Below are 7,407 nucleotides of genomic sequence, written 5' to 3' on the forward strand. Positions count from 1 at the left end.
TTGATATTACTGGTTTCCTGTTCCTTTGTTCAAGTTGCCTCTCTGCTTTCACAGAGAGAGGATGTATGTTTTATTTCTGTCTGCGTAGTTAGAAATAAAACTCTTAGCATGTAGCTCATATTTCTCGCCCTTCCCTGCTGCTGTATACTCTGCGTAATTGTGATGGCCTAGGATTCCGATTCAGAGGATGAACCAGAGGAATCCCAGCCTGCACAGGAGTCCCCGCCTCCAGGGCCGGCTGAACTGGGGCAAGGCCTAGATGCTGAAGAGCCTGCACCTCTGGCAGAGCACCAGGAGCTGGCCCCAGGTGAAACCCTTCTGGCCCCAGAGGTGCTTGAGGACTCAGTGGCGTCAGGTGAGCCTCCTCCAGGGCCCAGTAACCCTTCGGCCTCTCCTGATCTGCAGAGGCTTAGGGCAGAGAGGCGAAGGGAACTGGTTGCTCCCAGGAGGAGTGCTCGCCTTAAGGCCAGAGGAGGCAGGGCTCCTGGGGGCCGGGACCGCCCCCGGCCTTAGAAGAGGATAAAAGCCTAGTCAGCCCGGTCCCAGGTTGCGGGAGCAACGTCGTTGTTGGCTTCGGACCTTCCTGTGTTCCTGACCCCTGCTCGGCCTCCTGTTCCTGACCATCCGGTACTCCTGTTCCCTGCCCGGCCTCCTGTTCCTGACCATCCGGTGCTCCTGTTCCCTGCTCGGCCTCCTGTTCCTGACCATCCGGTGCTCCTGTTCCCTGCTCGGCCTCCTGTTCCTGATCATCCGGTGTTCCTGTTCCCTGCTCGGTCTCCTGTTCCAGCGTTCCTGTTCCCCGCCCGGCTCTCCGCCTCGGACCTCGCCCCTCTTCGTGTGGACTCTGCTTACGCCCACGGTACCTTACCCCCGGGACCAGCACAGTAATGAGGGAACGTGCCTGGAGCCTCATCAAAGGCTCAGGTCGTTAATCTCGTCAGAGGACTCGACCGGAGGAGTAGCTCAGTCGAACGCAAGTCCAACATATACAAGTAGCATATTGCCATCCAAATATAATCATATGTATAATATTATATTTAGTACCATCATTATATTGCATTCAAATATGTCCTTGGTTTATCAGGTTAAGAGATATTCTTACTGCTATGTTACACCGTCACTGATACTGCCATTAGCACACTTAAAATTTGAGAAACAAAGGGTTCATACTCTGCTCCTTGTCAACTCTGCACCATTTGCACTTAGCAAGCATCTGTGGTCCCTGAAAATATGCTGGTTAGCAGCATTGACATGTCCACAATGATGTTGTTATTCCTAGTTTCTTAATGCACTCCTCTGTGATATTCTTGCTTGCCAGTCTCACTGTCTTGATTATACATCCTTCAGCTTTTTTCTTTTATTTTTTAAGGTAAGAGTAAGAAAAATCAGAGCAGCACTGCTGGTGTACAGAACGTGTATCATTTCACAAGAGAGAAGTCTGATGAAAATGTTTAGTTGAAAGCATAGCCGCTGAATATTTATCGTGGCCCAGGATCTCGTTTTAATTGAAAACTGTAATTAATTTAGCTTTTGCCATCTCATTTGAATCCTTAGGAGATCTATATCTCTGCTTCTATCATTTCAGGAAGAAAAAGTTAAGCTGCTATTTCTGATTGGTGGCTGATTTGAGGGAGAACCTCGTATTGCAGCTGCAGCTGCCCTGAGGCCAAAACAAATGTTGGCACCCTAGATTTAAATCTGAAACGAGATTTCGGCTTTATTCGCTTTGTTTTGAACTGGTGGTTCTAAGGCACCAGCCCTAGAACTTCACTAATAATTCGTGAGTTTCCCTTCATCAATCACAGTTTAGGCCAAATTGCCCAATTGTTGTGTCCATTCATTTTACCACTCAGCAGTTAGGCATGCTGGGAGGGGGGACTCAGGCCGGGCACGCAAATAGAAAATATTAGGGAATAAACTTTGTGAATTACATAGCTGCCTTCACTTGCCCTAAAGGCAGGGTTCTGCAAGCTTTCACTGAAAGGCAGGAATCAGGTTTCTAGGAAAGTGAAATTTTCAACTTTATCAAATGATGAAAATTCACATATAGGGGCCTGAGTTTTCAGAAATGGAAAAAACGCACCTTTTGAAGTGAACCAGATAAAGAATGAAGTTGTGTTGTGCAGTTCCTCTTCAAAGCTTTCCTTCTTTTATACACTCAGCCTCATAGAAAAGAGAACAAAAGAATAATGAAATCGGAATCCACTCACTTTCCCCTCTTGGAGGTATTGCTTCAATCATATTGTTACGCTTTCCTTGCCGGAGAATAGTTCCAGATAAATGCATTTTCTTTCAAATCAGCCTGTCAGGCTTTTTTAATGCTGCAATTTAGATGTTGTCTGATTAGCACAACAGCCAGTCATGTAGTGCAAGATCTCTATGACCGATAAGTGTGTCAAGGAACAAAAATGGTACACATAGGTGATTCTTATAAATCACGCCTGCTCTCATGCTGACAGAACTACAGATATTTGCTCCCATAGATAGCAAGCGTTAGGATGAGCTTCTTTAGTTGTTTGGAATTGTTATTGTTCACTTGTATACATTGTGAGTCACTTTGAGCACAATTTTGTGGGAAAGTGGTATGCAAATAAACAGACGTTGAGGGATTACTTTCCTTACAGCAACTAAATCATATCTCTCTTTTCCTGTCATGTCATTTTATTGTATTTTGCCCTTAAATTATATTTCTAGGAGCTCTGAGGTGCTTGATCTGTGATAATATATTTACTTGGGTGAGAGCACCCCAGATACTGTTGGGGGCATTTGTTAAAGCAAGCTTTAATACTCTTTAAATTGTGTTGTTTTATCATGTCCTATAGTTTTCAGAAAACCAAATGAATTCCTTAGGGAAACACCGGTCTGCTTTACTTGACTTACAGCCTGCTCCTATGGAGGCTACAATCTTATGCAGACTTACAGACTCTGAATTCAGTGGAAGGCCGGCCCTAACGTTAGGCAAAGTGAGATGTCCGCCTCAGGGAGCTGAACTTGGGTGTCATGAAAGGGCAAATTATTAGTTGCTTAATTCATTACTATTGTATGTTTAACTGCCAGGAAAAGAGGGCAGATCTTGTGGGATTTTCTGTCTCTGGTGCTGGAATAACTTGGCGCATTCATCTTGACTTTGCAAGGGGGCAGACTTTGCTTCTGGCAGCAAAATTCCTTAAGCCAGCCCCAGGTTTTGCTTACTATGGTGAACGTCCCATCAGTACAAACACTGCGGTTTGTCAGACGGAACACTTCTCCTTTTCTTCTTCCTGTGTGCTATTTGGAGAGCTTTGGAGAGTGCTATTGTAGCAGGAACCCCCCCCCCATCATCCAGTTTGTACAAACTTCACACACACTCACACTCACACACTACATACGCCACACTTCTGTTATTAATTCATAGAAAAATCAACCATACATCGGATTTGCACTGTTCCATTTTTATTTTACTCCATATGACAAGGACTATCAAAAGGGGGTGGCTTGGTTCTGGTCAGCCATAATCCCTTCACCATCTCAGCACATCCACAGGAGCCCTGCCCAGTTGTTATGCCAACCCTGATGATCCCAAACAGAAGACAATCAAGATCACAAAGAACTTGCATATGGGAGTGGATTCAGCATGGACTGAAACAAAGGACAATGATCAGATCTTCCCTCTGGGGGCAGGAAACTGCAAACTCCCCTTTGTCTCCTGGAAGTGACTCATGGGGAGGGGGGAAAGGAGGAACTGGCCAGGTGACAGGACACTCAGGTTACCACCACCACCCCTCCCTCAACCCCTCCTTTCTGTAATGTATGCATGATGTTACCACCACAACTCCTCCCTCAACCCCTCCTTTCTGTAATGTATGCATGATGTTTCTGGGGGTGGGCTTGACCTAGAGGAGGGGAATTTCAAAAGTTTTTATAAGACCTTGCACACTATTCTTGGGGGTCTTTCCTCTCTCTTGCAAGTGAGGGGAACACCCTGTTGCAACAGTTCAATAAAGGCCAAGCCTACAGGCTGCTGTTTTGCTCCAAGTTATCCTGGTTGGTGTCTTTGTTTTGTCCAGGGGAGCCCTCGGATTTTTCCGGTAACACTATGGGTGGAGCAGGAGAGAGGGAAATCCCCGTTGCACAAGCAGAAGACCTCACATAAGGCTTGTACTGACAGGGCTGTTGGGTGAATCCTGCCCTAATTTTAAAGTTTAGAGCAGAAATTGTTAGGACTGAACTGTAACCATTTTCATCAATAGATCATCCCTGCCAGCCATTGTCAGCCATTGTCATTGTCCCAGCCTTATGCTAGCTGGGGAATGATACTTTTCCAAATGAACCAGGCCTTTTCTTTACTTGTGAAAATTATTAGCAGCCGCACACACACACACGGCTTTACAAAACAGCCAATCCTTACAGTTCTGTTGGGCTGCTTCCCTCAAGCCCAGCCTTCCCAAGTAATTACCGTTTCAGAAGATAAGATTGCCAGCTCTTTAGACTTGTAAATGGAAAGTAGGAGGTTTCAGAGGAACTGCGGCTGGCACCCAAGTTTATCTAAGCTGTCTAGGGGGTACTTTTCCCTTCTCGTGAGCATTTAGTTAGATAAGCCATATTTGAATATTAAGCTGCTGTATCTCAAGCAAGCATTTGAAATGCATTTGCCCTGTCTACCTTTTTATATACAATGAGTAGTGTCTACTGTTTAAACTAACAGCTGTTCAAAATGAAGGATGCAAAATGACTTATGCAGTGAGAGTAAGGGATAAATCGTTGCATTATAATGCTGCATGCATTCTCTAAGGAAGATTATTAATAAAGCAAGCCGAGGAGTACTTTGTATGTCTAGTGATGTTAGTAGGCTTAGTTCCTTAAATACATTTGTCCAGAAAGCTTTAATCCATATCACATGCCAACCAATAAGGAAACAGTACTGTTATGAGAGAGAGAAACGTGTGTATGCGTATTATATATATGTAATAAAAACCAATTGATTGAAAAGTTACTGTCAGGGAACTGCCATCGGTTCAGGAGGGAGAGAGGAAAAGCCGGATGGATTACAGAGAGCCCCCAAAGATCGTGGGAAGCAGCTCCTCCTCAGCAGAGGAGAGTAACCACACCTCCAGTGGAGAGGCGCTTCAGGGCTCAGAGGAGGCGAGGCTGTGCCAGGACACCTTGCCTGGGCAAAGCGGGGAGAGGTCCTCCTTGCGCAGTAAGCTTTCGCGCCGAGAGGGGAGGCGCAGACTGGGCGTCAAGAAATTACTTTGCTGGGGAAGGCTTAAGGACCGCCCACTCACAGATTCTGCCAGTGAACGGGCCAGCCATGGGAGAGTGGCACTCTGGACAGATAAAGTTTATTTTGGCATCAAAAGCAAGGCTTCACAGCCAAGCAGGGAGGTATTTGCCTGCTTGCTCTTGAGCAACCCCTTGGAACCCTAACAGTTACCTAACCAAATGAGCAACTATTTGCCATTGGGTTATGGCTTGCTTGGTGCTCACACCAACATACTGTGCTGACAAATTTGGATACAGAGACAAGTTCATTTTAAATTAAATACTCCATGTACAGCATTTTTCAGAAGCTGATGCTCTTATACCTAACTATAATTTCTGATATGGATTCCAGGTAATATTTTGTAATGTATGCTGTGTTCCTTGACACTGAAAGCGCAGGGCAAGGTCTGAAGCCACGTAAAACACAATGATCACCCTGATGCCATAGGTGTGTGTCTGGATCAGTGCTTAGGTGAGCGATGGCCTGGGAGCCCTGTGTACTCCACTTTCAGCTCCATGGAAGAAAGGCAGAGGATAAATGCAATCTGTTACGATGGCATGAAAATGCTTTCTATCAGTGGCCTCTTGGCTTTTCAGTATGTTAGAGCTCTAGGGGCACGTCCAGATGACATGTTAATTGTGCATTCGTTCTTATTTCTTTTCAGGGAGGTTAGATGCTGCTGTATCAAAAAGTGTCCTTTTGGGGAACTAGGTTTGTTGACAAACCTGGTATGAGATTGAATCCCTCTTGAAAACAGCGATAGCTTCGGAGAGCTCAGCTGCTTTGAAGTGATTGCATTGATCTGATTGCTTGAGTGAGAAAGAGAGGACAAACTGGTGATACTTTCCCTTAATTTGCCATCATCTTTTAAACGAGAGCAAATTATTCCTCTGGCATTCTCTTTTTGTCTTCAAAGCATAATCTACAAGCCATCATTTTCACATAAATAGAAACTCAACTAAAAATAACTCTTCTTAAATGTTTTATCAGACATCTGGTTTTGTCTGCTGACACCTGTTTTTTTGAAACTCAAGCGCACCTGTCCTTTGCTGCATGCATTTCTGTGTAGTCTTTAATTAAAAAAAAAGCTAATGGGATTTAAAAGGACAAAGTTGAAGTCTCAAGGGATAATCCAACCATCTCACTAAATTACTGTTTTTTCCTTGAAGGTAGGTGTCAGAGAGAGAGAGAGAGAGAGAGAGAGAGAGAGAGAGAGAGAGAGAACAGCAAAATATCTCAGAACATTTATTGTGGAAAAGAGCCTTTTGCTAACATAACATGCAGCCTGGATTTGGGCATTGAGCAGTGCTGAATGGGACGTTGTTGTGGACAGCCTAAGAAAGCTCCATCAGGCCTGCCAACAACCCTTAGAGTGAAATGAAGCTTAGTTACAAAGTAGTAAAAGTTCCTAGATTATTGGTATAGATAGGAACTCATGAGTGGTTGGTGAGAGCCATGCGGTTGAGCTGGATCAAGCAGCTCAAACCTCTTCACATGCTGAGCTGCTCAGGTAGACTGGGTACAACAATAGGCTTGACTACCTATTTCCTCCCAAGGTAAGGGAAGTGACATAGCTCAGCTCAGCAGGACAACTTACTCTATGGAGTGGTACCTCGGGTTAAGAACTTAATTCGTTCTGGAGGTCTGTTCTTAAGCTGAAACTGTTCTTAAACTGAGGTACCACTTTAGCTAATGGGACCTCCCACTGCCGCCGTGCGATTTCTGTTCTCATACTGAAGCAAAGTTCTTAACCCGAGGTACTATTTCTAGGTTAGTGGAGTCTGTAACCTGAAGTTTTTGTAACCTGAAGCGTCTGTAACCCGAGGTACCACTGTATTAACCCCTTCATGTATTTATTAGACTTCAGCATGTTGCCTAAATGAGGCTGGTTATCTCACACTAATTTCCTTACACGGTGCCGGTTTCATCTGCACAGCTGTTCCACTGAAATGAATGGGAAAGTTGTTGAGGGCAGGGGAACGATAAGCATGCACTGCAATTCCTGACACTGGAACAAACTGCAGTTATCACAATAGCCATGTATAGGAGCCCCTCGTTACTTTGTGATGTTCAAATTATATTTCAACAGAGAGGAGAATGTAGGAGGTTTGGCTGAATATAGAAGGCCCCTCTTGGGAGAACTCCAATTAGTGGTGTTCAACACA

The sequence above is a fragment of the Podarcis gaigeae genome (genome assembly GCF_964106915.1).
Source record: "Podarcis gaigeae genome assembly, chromosome: 3".
In the NCBI taxonomy this organism is placed as follows: domain Eukaryota; kingdom Metazoa; phylum Chordata; class Lepidosauria; order Squamata; family Lacertidae; genus Podarcis; species Podarcis gaigeae.